Below are 16521 nucleotides of genomic sequence, written 5' to 3' on the forward strand. Positions count from 1 at the left end.
TAAGCTCTGGGAGTTGGTGATGGAAAGGGAAGCCTGGCGTACTGCAGTCCATGTGTTTGCAAAGCGTTGGACACGACTGAGTGACTGAACTGAACTGAACTAACCATGCATCAGCATTCATGTTACACAATTGTTCCCAAGCCTAGGTCAGGCCCTATCTGTGCTCTCTGTTCACTGATGAGTACCCCAGCCACCCAGCACCTCCATTCCCACAGCCCTGAAGCCCCCCCAACCCCAGACCACCAGGGACAATGGTCTCTATTCACACTTCACAGTGTAGGGACCATGGCGTGACCTCTTCTGTGCATTCATTGGTGCAGGACTTAGAACTAAACCAGGATTCCTAGTTTCTCCTTCTATTTGATTTTAGTATTATGCATAATGATGAAATAGTAAGTGGTGTTTATACAGCACTTAGCAATAACAAGGCACTTCCACTTATAAGGTGAGTGCAATTTGTCTCTTTTTCAGATGAGGAAGCTGAGACTCCGCAAGGTTATGTAATCACCCCAATGTGACAGCCAACCTCAAACTCAGATTTTCTGATTCCAAGTTCAGTGTTTTTCCTACAACCTGAGCTCTCTGAGGCTACACCCCGAACTTGAGGCTCTTATTCTAAGGCCCGTTTCGTCCTCCTGAATACAATCCTCATGACCTGGCACCCAAAGTTGCTGTGGGGCTGAGAGACAGCAGGGACCTAGGCTGGAAGGCCAGTGCCACCTGCTTTTTGGAATCCATATTTTTGAAGGCTTCTCTGGCTGGCCAGTGGTTAGGACTCTGCGCTTTCACTGCCGAGGGCCTGGGTTCAATCCCTGGTGTGTGCATACTAAGTTGCTCAGTCATGTCCGACTCTTTGCGACCCCATGGACTGTAGCCTGCCAGGCTCTTCTGTCTGTGGGATTCTCCAGGCAAGAATACAGGAGTGGGTTGCCATTTTCTACCCCAGGGTCAATCCCTGGTGGGGGAATTAAAATCCCACAGGCTGCATGGCACAGTCAAAACAGAAAAACAGTGTTGGTGAGTGGAATCCAGGTTCTTTACATGCTGGGAGAGTTTGGGCTTCATGGTCTGTCCTGTAGGTACGACAGGTTCTGACAACCATGGACATGCGTCGTGGGTGGATCTTTGAGCAATGAGGTGCAGGGCTGGTCACCCATGGTATGAAATGATTGTCACGTCCGCCACTTTGGCCACAAAGCCATCAACTTCAAGGTCGCTGGACTGGCACCTGTGCTGCATCACTGCAGAAGTCGGCAGTTTCCAGAGCCAGGGTTTGCGTGCCTGAGGCAAGAAGCTGACCCCCATAAATGTGCGAGCCTGGGAGAAAGTGCATGCCAAGTCCTGGCTTGAGGGGCATCTGCTCCCTGGGCAGCCCTCCCCGCCTCCCCTGGGCATTCAACAAACACAGGGGTGACTGGCTGGGATCGTGTGAACTCATTTGTCTTGACTTCTGATTTTATGGCCACACGTGTGAGCAACTGAGAATCTGGAACAAAATGCCCAGGACACTGGACTGAAATCCTAGGAAACCTCAGGCCAGTGTTGCTGCCACGTCGAATGAGGGGGTGCTTTGGGCCCTTCCCTCTGGGCTTCCAACAGATCTTGGAAGGACCCCTGGTCTTATGCCCACCCACAAGCCCCCAACTCACCTTTGTTCTCCAGCCTCCAAGCTACTTCTCCTTCATCCACTCCCCACCTTCCAAGACCACCTGGTATAATCCTACCCCACTCCCGCCAATAGCATCCTGCTAAGCACCACCAGCTCTTGGAGGCTCCCTCAGCTAAAAGTAAAACTCTTCTTCCATTTATTCATGATGCTTCCCACGCATTTATGCCTTATTGTGCCCATGATGTCTTTTCCTCTATAAAGCCTTAAACTCTTGAGGGCAGGCACCATGATTTATTCATGTTGTAATTCGCCAAGTGCCTGGTGCTGTGGCTTCTACAGAAAGGCCCTCAACAAGCCTTTAGTGAATGAAACAGAACTGTCAAAATTCTCCCTTTGTTCCACCCTATTTTTTTTTTTAATGTCCCTTGACCTGGAATTTTTCACAGGGCAGTGGGGGTGCTACCCTCTTCAAAAGGCAGTCAGTGTTTCGGAGGAAAGCTTTTCATCTCTTGCACACGGGCTTCTCAAAACCATTCCTTGGGAAGCCCGTGTGACGGTGCTCTTGCTTTTTTGTCACCTCAGTGGGATAACCTACTTCTCTTCTGGGGCAGACATGTTCACATTGTACCATCTCTTTCACCAGACACTGGTTCTCTTAAAAAAAAAAAAAAAACCGAGGCACAAAGATGAAAGAACATCTTCCAGCAGAAGTCCCTCTGTCCTGCCCACTCAGGAGCTGGAGGCTGGTCTGAGGGACGATGTGTTTGCTTGTTGTGGAATGGCCTTTCCTGCCCTTCCTGAATCAGAGGACGCCAGCCACATCTGTAGAAGGCAGTAGCCTGGGACACAGGGAATCCCCTCCCCATTATGTGCAGGGAGACAGCTTGCAGGTTTATTGCTGCTGTTGTTTAGTCGCTCAGCCGTGTCTGACTCTTTGAGACCCCACGGACTACAGCCTGCAAGTCTCCTCTGTCCGTGGGATTCTCCAGGCAAGAATACTGGAGTGGGTTGCCATTTCCTCCTCCAGGGGATCTTCCCAACTCAGGGATCAAACCTGGGTCTCCTACATTGAAGGCAGATTCTTTTACCCACTGAGCCACATGGGAAGCCCCTCCAAAGACCTACTGTTTATATAAGTTGCTCCCCTTGGAATATTAGTCATGAATGGAATAATACCTTTGCAATGCTCCAAATTTCTTTAAAGAAAAGGAAAAGAAAAGCCTTCCATGAGCTCTGGTCCCCCAGCTCAGGTGTGGAGGTTGGGGCTCCAGGCTGTGTTTGAGGAGTTAATTCCTGTGAGCACCAGCAAAGTGGGACCTGGGTAAAGCCAGGGAGAAAGGCCCTCTGCTCACTGTCCCAGGCTGCCAGGGCAAGGAGGACTGTGTCTGTGACCACGGAGGTGGGAGAAGCAGCAGATGGGGGAGCAGGAGCAGGACTTCCCCATGAAGGCAGGAGGAGAGACTGAGAAAACGATCCATGTTGGTTCTATGGAAGATGCAATATTCCATCTGATTCACCTTCCCTATTATGAGCAAGATGCCTGGAACTGGGAGAGTCAGCAGCCCTGCCCTCCAGGTTGCCTAGCAACACCCTCTTTCTAATTCCCAGCTGGTCCCCAGGGGCTGGTCTGTATGGGGGGCAAGGGGAGAGGGGGAATGGAGGTAAAATAGCTACCTGTTCTCCAAAATAATGAGACGCTCTGGCTCCATCCTGCAAGGGACCTGACTTGCAAATGAATGAGGCACTTAAGGAACCCTTTGTTTTCCTCATTTTGAGTGGTTCTGCACTGACTGGAGAATTAGCGTTTAGCTTTGCAAGAGGTGTGTGTTCGTGTTTTCAGTTATCTGGAGGCTGATTGGGAGAATGAAAGGCATCTCTGTGACTCATGCTGACCCGGGACTCTGTGGCTCCTTGGCCTCCTGCTCTGAAATTGAAGATGAGAGCCCTGGTGCTGAATTGTGGAGGACAGAGGAATCGGACAGGACTGAGTGACTGAACAACAACAGTCTTGTGAGGTGTTGAGTGGAGACCAGAGGGTGAAGGGTGCCTGTATTGACCTCCCAATACTCCACGAGTGCAGAGTGATAGTTTACTAGGGGGACCGCTTTCTGATGCTCCAGTGGTGACCAGCAGTGGAGTGAGTGAAGGCCCACAAAGACCACCAGGGCAGGGGGAACACTGACCCCTGTGTCACACCCATAAGAGAGTATAAGACAAGATGTGTGAGCCAGAGTGAGATGACCCTCGAGGGTGGGATGGGAAAAAGGAAAGAAAGCAGACCCTGGGGTGTGCTGATTTCTGGAACAGTCACTCAATGCCAAGTGCGTGCCCAGTCTGTCACCTCCATGACCTCACTCTCTATTCTAGACTCCAGGGAGAGAAGCTAGGACCTTGTCCCCAGGTGAAAAGTTGGTCCTGTAGGGCTTCCTTCCCAGTCAGCTCTACTGTAAATCTTTGGCTACAGAGTTCTACACTGAACTGAAACTACGGTGGGTGATGATGGCCAAGGGACAGTCAGATCAGCCTGAGCTGTGACCACAGAGGAGTCATGGAGCAGAAGCTTTGAAGGGCTCCTCCCCGACCCGGCAGCATCTAGCCTTCGTGCGTGTGTTTGTCTGGGACACTCAGCCGCAGCACACTGGTTCCAGTACAGTTCCATAAACAGATCCCTCATAATTAGCCCTGGCGGCTCAACACCTCTGCTGTATCCTGCCCACTTACCCGCCACGCCTCCTCTTGTTGGATCCGGTTCTAAGTAAACTGTGTTCTTTGAGAGCCATTGCATACAGATGAGTTGGCAGCCGGTCTGAGCTGACCCACAGACTCATAAAAACCAACAGGGCCCTGGGCCCCTTCACCCGTGCCATCCAAACTCTTGGGACCAAAGGTGCAAGGACTCACTCACATCAAGGACCTGGCTGCTCTCTCGGGGACCAAGGAACTGAGCTTTTGTCTCTGCATTCATGCTGGCAATCCATGAGGTAAGCGGAGAAATGCCATATTGCCCCTTTGGGGAAAGAAGAAGTTAATTCTGGTGGAAATTTAGTCTTCATTTCCCCATTTCAAATCTAGACAGGACTGTTCTCTGTTCCCAGATTATAATGGTGTGATTTTAACTCCCTCACTTGATGCTGTGGGTCTTCTGTTTGCAAATGAATGATGAGCCATGAGCTCCGTCCTGGCCGCCCTTCGTGGTTCCACAGCCCTGAGTGTCATGCCTAGCTTCACTGCCTCCTCATGCTGGTGGAGACCTGCATGGACTTGTGTCCCTGACAGCGTTAGCCCCTGCAAGGGCAGACGTCTCTCTGCCTTTGCTGTCATTTTGGCAGAGGGTAAGGCGCTAGTCCTGGAGGAGGGCATGGCAACCCCCTCCAGTATTCTTGCCTGGAGAAGCCCAAGGACAGCAGAGCCTGGCAGGTTACAGTCCATAGGACTGCAAAGAGTCGGACACGACTGAAGTGCCTTAGCACGCATGCACACAAAGGTGCTAGCGAGGTCCACTGTGCAAGAGGCTGAAGCCTTGTTTGAGTGGAACATGTTAGTATTAATAAGACGCTTGGCTTACCTGCACCCAAATGCCTTTCCTTCATTTGATGAAATGTTGCTTGATTCCAAGTTAAGTCATCTGGGATCCTCCAGGTTTGTTCAGCGTCAGCCGTATGGGTGCTCTGACGGTGCACGACACCTGTTCCCTGTGCTCTGCTTTCTACGAGCCTGAGAACAAGCAGATCTGCAGTCCCCTTCTCCAAACAACCATGTACAGATGCTGTGCATAGCGGCTCCAAAAATATTTGTCTTTAGCAATTGGTAAGGTTTAGGAAGAACGTGTTTGCTTTTTACTGTAGCTGGGCATGCAGATGGAGCCAGGCACGGTGACGGGAAGCACGCTGTTTTTGACAAGGACTTAACTTAGTCCACTGCCTGATGCCCTTCGGTCGTGGGCTTAGCTTGTCTTGCCTTACTCTGGCCTGTTTTTTGAAAATGTATTCTCACTAAGTTAGCTTCAGTTTTTCCAAACACGGTGAGGGGCAGGGGAGGGGTGCTTTGGGAAGTAATGAACCATTAGGAAAAAAATTTATTTTAATATGTAAGGCACGAAGATGCTTCCTGTCCCCTTCCCTATCCCTCAGTAAGGAGGACCTCAAGTCAGCTCAGGTGCGGGCTGAATCTGCAGGTCAGCACAGGGAGCGGATGACTTGTAAATGGTTCTCTGAGCTTTGATGCTGTTGGTGGCGTTTTTTCTGTGTATTTTTTTTTAAATACATAAGATGCTGTAATTGCCAAGAAATGCTCTGCAGAGCTGAGAGTCAGGATTTCTCATGCATGTCTTCTTTCCTTTTCCCAGCAATTCATTTTTTTCTGTGCCAGGTTACAAATCTACCCTGGACCTTTTCACAGCTCAGTGATTTCCCAAGGAATCAGCTTTGATCACATGCTTTGCCTCTTACTTGTCCCGTGGTTTCCATGGCGTGAATGCTTCTTAATTCTTCCTCTTTGAGTTCTCCCTGGGATTGCTTATAGGGCCTGAGTTTGACCCAAATCCTACTCCTCTTGGTTCTAAAATTCAAGATGCTCATCCTATTTTCTTCTCTTCATCATTGCCCTCTGCATTACTATTAGTCTTAGACATACAGGTATTTTTTCCTCATTTGCCTTTCAACAAGCTTAGAATGAGCACCCATTGTGTTCTGGGAGCTCTGCGAAGTCCTGGGTATTATTGAATAGCCCTTGTTCTCATGGCAGTTACTGTTCAGGGCTTGGGTACATGGAGATAGACTGTTAAACTTGAGTGGGGCAAGTGCCCAATGTAGTCATGATATAATCACTGCCTGTGTGGAAGGGTAGTCCTCAACTCCCTGGGTGGGCAGGATGGGACTGGTGGGGGCAAGAGGAAGGACATTCCTGAATACGAGGTAGTATTTACAAAAACACAGAGGCATGAGAAAATGTGACATCTTCAGGGGATGTGGGGCTACTGTGGCTGGAGTGGGTGGACGGGGAGGGGAGAAGAAAGACGAGGCTGCAGGGCGAGCGCCCGTGATGAGGGACCTTGTGTACGATACCCACGAGAGCAGCACAGTCTTGAAGGCAGTGGGAAGCCACGTGAGGTCGTATTTACAACTTAGAAAAGCTGCTTTGTGTGCAAAGTGCCAGGTGAATTGGGCTGGGATAAGACAATTTCTGGAAACCAGTTGGGAAATTACTAAAAGGCAGAATGCACAAGATTTGGGGCACTCTGGCTGCGAGGATGAAGTATAGCCCTGAACATGGGAACCTGAGGGTTAGCTGGTCTCATTCTGTAAATTTCCCCAAAGTCCAAATGATGAGCAAACTTTGAGTAGAAAAAAGCATTTTCTCTATACTTACCCTCAAGCCACATGGCCTCTTGAACCCAGAGAAATAAGTTAACAGGCTTGGACCTCATGGGAGGTGGGCACTGTGTAGGCTAGGGGGCTGGCCTTTCAGGGACCCCCACCTCAGAAGTGAAATCCCTGGTCATTTGTTTTCCTCCATCACCAAAATGAGCAACTGCCTGTCTGCCGAGAAAGCACGTCTTCAGCAAAGTGAGCCTGTGTTTCCTTCTCCTTGCCCCGAGTGCCCAGCCCTAGACAGGGCATTGCTCTAGGTCTCTGCTGAGCCCCGCTGTCAACCCTTAGGAGGCAGGGCAGAAAATGTGTCCCTCCCAACTGTGGAGCAAACAGCTGAGACAATATTAGAAATAATAACAGAATCACTGAGCATTAGAGGCCTCTGTGAAGGTTCTAAAAAGATTACTCTATGCACCATTAATTGCTGCAAAGCATTCCCCACTCACACTGAGCAGATGCTGAGATGTCTTCCATGTGGGTTTTTCTATGTATGCATGTATACTAAGCCGCTTCAGTCATGTCCACCTCTGTGTGACCCTATGGACTGTGACCCGCCAGGCTCCTCTGTCCATGGGATTTCCCAGGCAAGAATACTGGAGTGGGTTGCCATGCCCTCCTCCAAGGGATCTTGCTGACCCAGGGATCAAATCCATGTCTCTTATGTCTCCTGCTTTGGGAGTCAGGTTTTTTAACCACTAGCACCACCTGGGAAGCCCTATTCCTATGAGTCAGTCTATTTTCAGGCCCATTTTGCAGGGAAGTATTGGCTTCCCTGGTAGTTCAGCTGGCAAAGAATCTGCCTGCAATGCAGGAGACCCCGGGTCGATTCCTGGGTCAGGAAGATCCCCTAGAGAAGGGATAGGCTACCTATTCCAGTATTCATGGGCTTCCCTGGTGGCTCAGATGGTAAAGAATCTGCCTGCAATGCGGGAGACCTGGATTCAATCCCTGGGTTGGGAAAATCCTCTGGAGAAGGGCACGGCAACCTACTCCAGTATTCTTGCCTGGAGGATCCCCATGGGCAGAGGTGCCTGGTGGGCCCCAGTCCATGGGGTCTCAAAGAGCTGGACACAACTAAGTGACTAAGCACACAGCACAGCAAAATGATGGAGAGAAAGGGAGGGTAAGTGAAGTCAGAATTCCTGAGTTTCTTTCCAACGGGCTACAGGGAACAGAATGACACTGATAAGATGATTATCCCTTGCTGGGGTCAGTAGAGGCACTGACATCTCAGGCATGGTCACTCACTCTGGGCCCTCCTGGCCGTGAGGGGGAGAGGACAGCATCTGAGTCCGTGTGACCCCCATCCTATCACAGCATCTGAGATGCTCAGGGCTGGTCCCACAGGCAGTGAGTCCGTCTGACCCCAAGATCCACCAAACGTCCCTCCCCCTTCCACTCAACAGGCGGGTGACAGGCTGTGGACTACTGAGATCTCACAGCTCAAAATACCTGGAGGAAACAGCACACTGGACTTTAAGTGTGGACGCACTCATGTCAGAGTAGCCACCTTCAGGGGCCCCTAGGACTCCTTTTCCTGGAGATGAAGTAACTCCTGGGGTCCCCACAAGGACTCACAGTGTTTCAGCTTAGTTTCTGTGAGGCCTGAGAAGAAGACTGTGCCAGAATATACTTTGTGTTGCAAGTTCAAGCCCAGTTGAGTGAATTTCTTCGCATAGAAATGAAAGTTTGTTCAATAGTTAACTGAGGATAGTTGACTACGTTAATCAGTTGTAATGGCTCTATTTGCCACCACCACTTTCCTCCACATCAGCTCAGCCTTTTCAGAGGTGGAGGTGATGCTCAGCCTGATAAAGGCGTTAAGGAATAGCTCCAAGGGACCATCCATCTACCTTCATCTCAAGGCCAATAAGGTCATTAAAATTACATAGGTTGAGAAGACAAAGTACCAGGCAGTGATGACTTAGTCTAAAGCCAAAAGTAAAGAGAAAGAACCAGGGACCTCCTGGGTGATCCAGTAGTTAAGGATCTACCTTCCAGTGCAGGTGATGTGGGTTTGATCCCTGGTTGGGGAACATGCCAAGGGACAACTAAGCCTGCAAGCCACAAGAGAGTCAGTACCAGGAAAAAAAAAAAAAAAAATCTAAAAAAAGAGAGAAAAGGATCAGATCTTCCCAGTCTACTCTATCTCCTGGATTATGTATGATTCACGAGTAATTCTAGCTCTGCTCCAGACAGCAAAAGTGATTTGGCTTGATCAGGTATTAATAGTTCATAATCTTCATGAATAAACAGGGAGCATATGTGGGAACTGGAAAAAAAAATGGAATAAAAGCTGCTGCTACTGCTGATAAATTGCTTCAGTCGTGTCCGACTCTGTGCGACCCCATAGACGGCAGCCAACCAGGCTCCCCCGTCCCTGGGATTCTCCAGGCAAGAACACTGGAGTGGGTTGCCATTTCCTTCTCCAGTGCATGAAAGTGAAAAGCGAAAGTGAAGTCGCTCAGTTATCTCCAACTCTTAGCGACCCCATGGACCCATCAGGCTCCGCCATCCATGGGATTTTCCAGGCAAGAGTACTGGAGTGGGTTGCCATTGCAAAAGCAAATACCTTCAAAAAAAAAAAAAAAAGATGAAGGAAAAATTCATGGGAGACATGTAGGAGGTAGACCTAGAAAAGTTAACAAGAAACAAAACATAACCCAAGGTCATGGGGCTCAGAGAATTCTATTCCCTGCTGCATATGGAGGGTCCTAAGCCATCCTTGCTGGCTCTGTGATGAAAGATGTTCAGAGAATTCTCCCCATCATTGCCGATGCCTTGTCAGAATCCATGAGCAGACAATGGGAGGGAGGTCCTCATCCCTAAAACTCCCTGGTTCTGTCTGAAGAACACAAAGAAGCCAAGAATAATGCAGACAACAGGCAAATTCAAGACCAACGAGCATCTAAAGATGATCCTATCAAGGAATAGTTCCTTCTCAAAAACTCTAAAAGGATTTTGGCTGTTATATAAAACCCAACCAGTGCCATCCCATTAAAAAAAAAATCATGGGAGCTAAAATTTTTTTCTTTTGGCAGATTTTTATTTTGTAGTGGTGTGTAGTTGATTTACAATGTTGTTCATTTTAGGTGTACAGCAAAGTAATTTACTTACACACATACACATATATAACTAATTTTAAAGAGTCATCCTAAGGGTTCAAATGCTCCAGCTCACTCATGGTAGGAAAGAAGAAACTAAGGCCTAAAAGAGTCCAAGACTTTCTAGAACCCACAGGAAAAGCAGAAATCTGAATTCACCATGTAGGGCTTTAGATTGATGACTTCCTCCCTCAAGGTAACCTGTCATTTTTTTCCTAAATTGGTCCCCCTGTGTGTGGTCTGCTCTGGTGGCCGTGTGTCTGCCCAGGCTCTAAGCTGCAGTTACCCAGACTCCTAAACACTCACAGAGGCAGGTCACCCCTTAGGCTTTAATAGAACATTCGTTTTGAGTACTCTGAAATACAAACCAGAAATTTTCATATATTCAGAATTTTCCGATGTCCATCTGCGGCCCCTCTCTCTTTTCTAACTGCACAACCATCAGTGTTTCTTGGGTCAGGTTGGGAATTTCATCTATGGGGGGCAGGGCGGTATACCAATGTGCTACTGTATCCCTAGGGGCAGATTTAAATATGCAACACAACACCACTGAAAGCAACCGGCTAAACCGTCTTTGCAGCTGGAACCAGCACCGCTCTCTCAGGTGACTAACCTCGGGGGAGACTCATGCTTTGCTGCCCTTGATTAAATTCTTGGGAGCTTTCTGGCTCTGTCCAGATCTGCCACATGTCCTTGAGGGGCTTGACAGAGCTCGGAAAGTATGAAGAACTGTTGCTAGCTTCTCACAGGAAAAGAATTCTGTGCGGTGTGGCCTTTTGGAGTCCAAGTCACTGGTGAGATGCTGGGAGAGATAACAGTAATCCCAGTCTTGTGCTGGAAGGCATTCGACCAAGTCAGGGACCAGGGGATTCAGAGGCTGGCTGGGAAGGGTGGGACAGCTGATGAATCAAGCATGGAGTGGAGACAGTCAGAGATAAGTCACAGGAGTGGTCAGAGGATCACCTAGGAAGACCTCTGGGGAATTCCACCATGTGCCCGACTTTTCCAAAGTGTGAGCACCCTGTCCCTTCCTTGCAGAAATTTCAGGCTCCTGGGAGTTCAGACAGGAAAGAACAAGGGAAGCATGAGTGGGGGCACATTCTGTCTGAAGGGGCTGGGCTTTCCCCTCCCACCCAGTCTATTTCCTGGGCTGCCCCAGTGAGGTGGGGGTGAGGGGGTCAAGGAGAGAAGACTTATCCACTCTCCCAACTGCTCCATCCCTTTTGATGGAGTAGAGAGACATCTGATGTGAAGAGCTGACTCATAGAAAAGACCCTGATGCTGCAGGAGGAGAAGGGGGTGACAGAGGATGAGATGGTTGGATAGTATCAGCAACTCAATGGACCTGAGTCTGAGCAAAGTCTGGGAGATGGTGAAGGACAGGGAAGCCTGGTGTGGTGCAGTCCACAGGATTGCAAAGAGTCAGACACGACTGAGTGACTGAACAACAGCAAAAGAGGGTACCTCTGAGAGATTCTAACTCAGAGTGCTTACCTGCACCCTTCTGAGCAACCCTTTGAGTCTAGGTTCTCACACTCCTTTGTCCTAGACCACTGGGAGTGAGAGCTGTGTGGACGCTCACCACTGTCAAGACAAGGACAAGATGAAGTCTCCTGGGGAAAGGGGCTGGCTGAGAAGTAGAAGTGTGTTGTAGGTTTGGATTTTATTTACCTTTTTATCGCACATGCCTTCCTCTGGCCTCTGAAGCTGTTTGTCGTTTTGGATTTTTACAGACAAAGATGCTTCTTTAAGGAACTTGTGAGTGGGAGTGTGGGGAGGGGAGGGAAAAGGGCCCAGGCCAGGCTTGTGCCCAGAGCAATGTGAGCAGAGAGATTCATCACTTGGCATGGAGTGGGCAAATTCCTTCCAAAGGATTTGAGTCTAGTGACAGTGAAGGGAAGCTGAGAAACAGGCTGTCATTTGAGAAGGTCGATGAGAGATGTGGGCTAAAATTGCTTTCTAACATGGAGAGGGCTGGTTTTCTCACACCTGCTGAAGGTTAGGTGACAGTAGATTCAAATCTCAGCCTGAGGATGTGGGTTAGGCATCAGGAAGAGGCTGGGTGTCCAGGTGCTGAGTGGTAGGGATGGGTTTCAGAAGGAAGTATTTCTTTACACAGACAGGAACTCACACCTGGCTCTCAGGGGAGGGGTTCGGGGGCAGAAGGCAGTCACGAGCCCCTCACTCTTGATCTCATGTTCTTGCACCAGGTAGGTGAGTCCTCCACAATCCCACTCTCTCTGGTGTTTTGAAGGTGCAGCTATCTGCTTCTAAGTTTAAGCCTGGACCAGGGAGGAACAGCCACTTCTGACCATCTCCCCTGGCTAAGTTTTTCTTCAAGCAGCCTGGGTCTACCCCATAAATGAGCCACCTCAAAGCTTCCTTCCTGTCCTAGAGCTCCCAGAGATGCTTTATCCCCTCACCAGCCCCTCACTGCCTTCTTACTGTTGCTGTTCAGTTGCTCAGTCGTGTCCTACTCTGCAACCTCATGCACTGCAGCAACCAGGCTCCCCATCCTTCACTACCTCCTGAAGTTAGTGTGCTCAAACTCATATCCATTGAGTCGGTGATGTCATCCAGCATCTCATCCTCTGTCGGCCCCTTCTCCTCCTGCCCTCAATCTTTCTCAGCATCAGGGTCTTTTCCAGTGAGGCTGCTCTTCGCATCATCTAGCTGTTACTCTTGTTCTATTCCAAAGGCTCTGGGGCACTTCTCCCCAGGGTGCCAGCCCTGCAGACCCCACCCTTGCCTGGACCGTCGTCCCCCTCCTCAGCTCTCTGGGGATGCTGTTCTGGGAAGCAGGCCTCTTTAATCCGCTTGTCCGCCTGCTTCACTCTGGACAGAGCTTGGGCGAGAGCTGACGGTGCAGTGGGTGCTGTCTTTGCCAGCTTAGCCCTGCGGATGAGGGGACTGCAGGGACACCAACAGCCAGACCACAGACAGGCTAATTTCCAAATGCAGACACTGTAAAGGCCATGCATATTTTGCTGGTGACTAGTGTCCAGATGCTGAACCATTTCCAGGCCCGGCTGTGTTGGGGGACGGAGAGAAGGCAAGCACACACAGAAAGATGCTAGTCTTGCCTCTGCGCTGTGGACGCTCCCCAGTCTCCCACCCTGGAGTTCATGAGGGTAACCCTGGGCAGTGGGGCTGTGGCAGGTGGGGTGGGGAGGAGCCCAGGCACATCTCCACGGGTCCTGTGTAACACCTGGTCCGATGGGCAATACCTTCACTGTTGCTCATATAGAACCTTCTAGAATCCCTGATGTACTACTAGCAAAGAGACTTCCTGATTTCTTTATGTTGCCTCTTCCTGCAAGTCACGTCTACATTGAAAAATTCTTCTGTTTCTTTGAAAAATTCTGCATTATTTTATTAAAATTTTTCATTGAAATATATAGTTGATTTATAATGTTTTGTTAATTTCTGCAAAGTCTGTCAATTTCTGCAAAGTGATACAGTTACACACACATATATATATGTGTGTGTGTGCTCAGTTACTCAGCTGTGTCTGACTATTTGGCACCTCATAGACTGTATCCCGCCAAGCTCCTCTGTCCATGGGATTTCCCAGGCAGTATTACTGGAGTGAGTTGCCATTTCCTTCTTCAGGCAATCTTCCTGACAGAGGAGCCTGGCAGGCTACAGTCCATGGGGTCCCAAAGAGTCAGACACGACTTAGCAACTAAACAATAACAACATACATAAGAACATTTAAAAAGAAATATATATACATACATTTCTTTTTAAATATTCTTTTCCATTATAGTTTGTCACGGGATTTTGAATATAGTATACCATAGTATATTATACTATATATATATATAGTATAATACTATATATATTTATAGTGTACTATTTATATATATAGTATTATACTATATATATATATATATATAAAACATATAGTATATATACTATATATAGTATGCTATACAGTAGGGCTTTGTTGTTTTTCCAGTCTATATACAATAGCTTACATCTGCTAATTTGATTGCTTTTATTTTCAATGGTCCATATGGAGAAGATTCTTCATTGGACACCTGATGCACATCATATCAGCCTTTCCATCAGAGCTCTTCTTGTGTCTAACTGAACCCTCTCTTAACTACGATTCTAACTCTTATACAGCTCATCACTCATCCACGTGGACTCTCCCAAACACTACATCATTTCATTGGTATAATGGCCCGGAAGGTAGGTGTGCTATGATTGTCATTTGACAAATGGGAAGACTGAAGCTGGGTTTGTGCCCATCCTGGAGTGGAGGTAGGCGAGGTCTCCTGGTTCTGCCTGAAATGTGTCCGAGCAAAACCCTGGGCTGGAACCAGCAGGTGAGGTCAGCACCCCCCAGCCTGGGGAGGACCTGCCCCCTCTCCTCTTGGCATTGCTACTACCCCCACCATCTTGGGCTTTCAGTGGCCTTCTACTCGCTGCTAATGTCAAGGTCACCCCTTGTTGCCGCAGCTTTCTCAGCCTTTATCTCCATCTATAATGACCCTGTTTATTTAGTTCTTTTTGTTATCTGTCCTGCGCTCTCCACCTCCCTGAACACCAACCTTGTTGATGCTTTATCCCCATTCCCAGCCTGGAGCTGGGCATGTGATAAACTCTCAGTAGATATTTATTGACCGAAGGAACACAAGGAAGGAATAAGCAAAGGAAGAGCAAGCAAGGAAGGAAAGAGAGAGGGAAACGGAGGGTCTGTCTCTCCCCAAGCTCTCCTGCCTCTCCTTCCTGACCTTAGATCAGAACTCACTCAATCTTCATGGAACTTCCGGTAGGAGGATCCAGGAAGGCTTGGGTTCCCATCTCAGCTCTGCCCACCTGAGCTGCTTAACCTCTCCACACCTCAGTGTCCTCATCCCATAAAATAGGGACCATTATACCTATTTCATGGGGTCACTGAAGATCGAATGGACTAGTTTCTGCCAAGCCGCCACCGCAGGCTCTTACATGTGCAGACATGCAACAAGCATGTATTCTTTTCCCTCTGGGTTGGTTTCAACCTTCCCACCCCCATTCTGTAAAGCAAAGTCAAACCCTTCAGTGCGCCTCCAACCACATTAGAGAGGAGCGCTGCCTGGCTGGAATGGAGACCTTTTAGGGAATACACTGCCAGCTTTCCATCTGTGCCACAGAAAGTCACAGTGAAAGAGATGCATTTTAATAAGTTTCTTCTAATTATTAAGTCAGTGGACACATATCACAACAGAGAAAGCTACAGTGAGCTGAATGCACACTTTCTAGGTCTGTGAACTCTGGTTTCCTCTGTGGCTCATTGTTAAAGAATCCACCTGCAATGCAGAAGAGTCAGAAGACATGAGTTTGATCCCTGGGTTGGGAGGATCCCCTGGAGGAGGGCACGGCAACCCACTCCAGTATTCTTGCCAGGAGAACCCCATGGACAGATGAACGCAACAGTCTATGGTCCATGGGGTGGCAAAAAGTCAGATACGACTGAAATGACTGAGCCCAGCACAGCTCTGTGAACTTGGGGTGATAACTTGGCTTCTCTGATCTTTTTCTCCTCTACCTGGGGAAAGTTGTCAGAGTGAGGAGAGAGAGAGACAGCAGGCTATTTCTATAGCCAAAGCAAGAGTGATGGTGGTTTGGAGTATGGTGGGATTGGAGAAGATGGAGCCCAGAGAGCAGAGAGGTTCTGAATGTATTTTGTAGGAAGAGCAGAGAAGACTTGCCAATGGATTGACTGTGGGGATGAGAGACAGAGAAGAATCAAGGTTGAATGAAGTTTTCCTTGATAGTTGTGCCATTGACAGAGCTGAGGAAGGCACACATTCAACAAGATAAATATATAATAAGCTGTGCTGGTGCTAAGAAAGAAAAGGGGATTCTAGAGACATTCTTTGGGAAGTGGAATTTAGCCCAAGATGCCCAGTGGAGATGCACTCACATGCCCACCCGGGGGTCACAGGACTGACCCCCCGCTAAGAGTGTTCGGAAGAAGGACATGCCAGGCGTCAGTCACAGCCCTGCACCCCAGCTGCCTCTGCTTCTGGAAAGCTGGTCACGCTAACCTCAGAGGAAATTCAATTGGCCTGGCATAATTAGATCTTCGTGGTCTAATCTAATCTGATCGTTTTATGGGTAGTGTTTTTCTTTTTGATCTTCAGTCCTTTCCCCCCAGCTTTGTTATTTTTCCCAAGCAGCCAAATAAACAAAGTCTTCTCCCTTTGGGCTTCTTGTGTACAAAAATGCTCCTTACAGGCCCCCTTAAAGCAACCCAGAGCCCACTGCCTCCTCCTCCCAGAGATTCTGAGGGGAGAGACTTCTTGAAGAGCCAGGGAAGACAGGGCTAGCAGAGGCAGAAGAACACTTCCCACAGCTGGCATCTCCCCCAGGCAGCACACCCTCCCACCCCTGCATTTCCTCTGCAGTTCAAGGGGCCCTTCCGAGTCCGTCCTTGGGTCTGGCAGGA

The 16521-nt window shown here is 48.8% G+C and overlaps 1 protein-coding gene across 1 annotated transcript in view; it reads left to right on the forward strand.

Annotated features, from left to right (window-relative positions):
- Positions 1-3307: 3307 nt before the first annotated feature.
- Positions 3308-16521, forward strand: part of KCNJ1 (potassium voltage-gated channel subfamily J member 1) — a 32910-nt gene continuing 19696 nt past the window's right edge. Inside the window, exon 1 of the mRNA XM_027532434.1 lies at positions 3308-4590. The gene's annotated coding sequence lies outside the window, so the exon portion shown is untranslated. The remainder of the gene's footprint in view (positions 4591-16521) is intronic.

The sequence above is a fragment of the Bos indicus x Bos taurus genome, chromosome 29 (assembly GCF_003369695.1).
Source record: "Bos indicus x Bos taurus breed Angus x Brahman F1 hybrid chromosome 29, Bos_hybrid_MaternalHap_v2.0, whole genome shotgun sequence".
Taxonomy (NCBI): domain Eukaryota; kingdom Metazoa; phylum Chordata; class Mammalia; order Artiodactyla; family Bovidae; genus Bos; species Bos indicus x Bos taurus.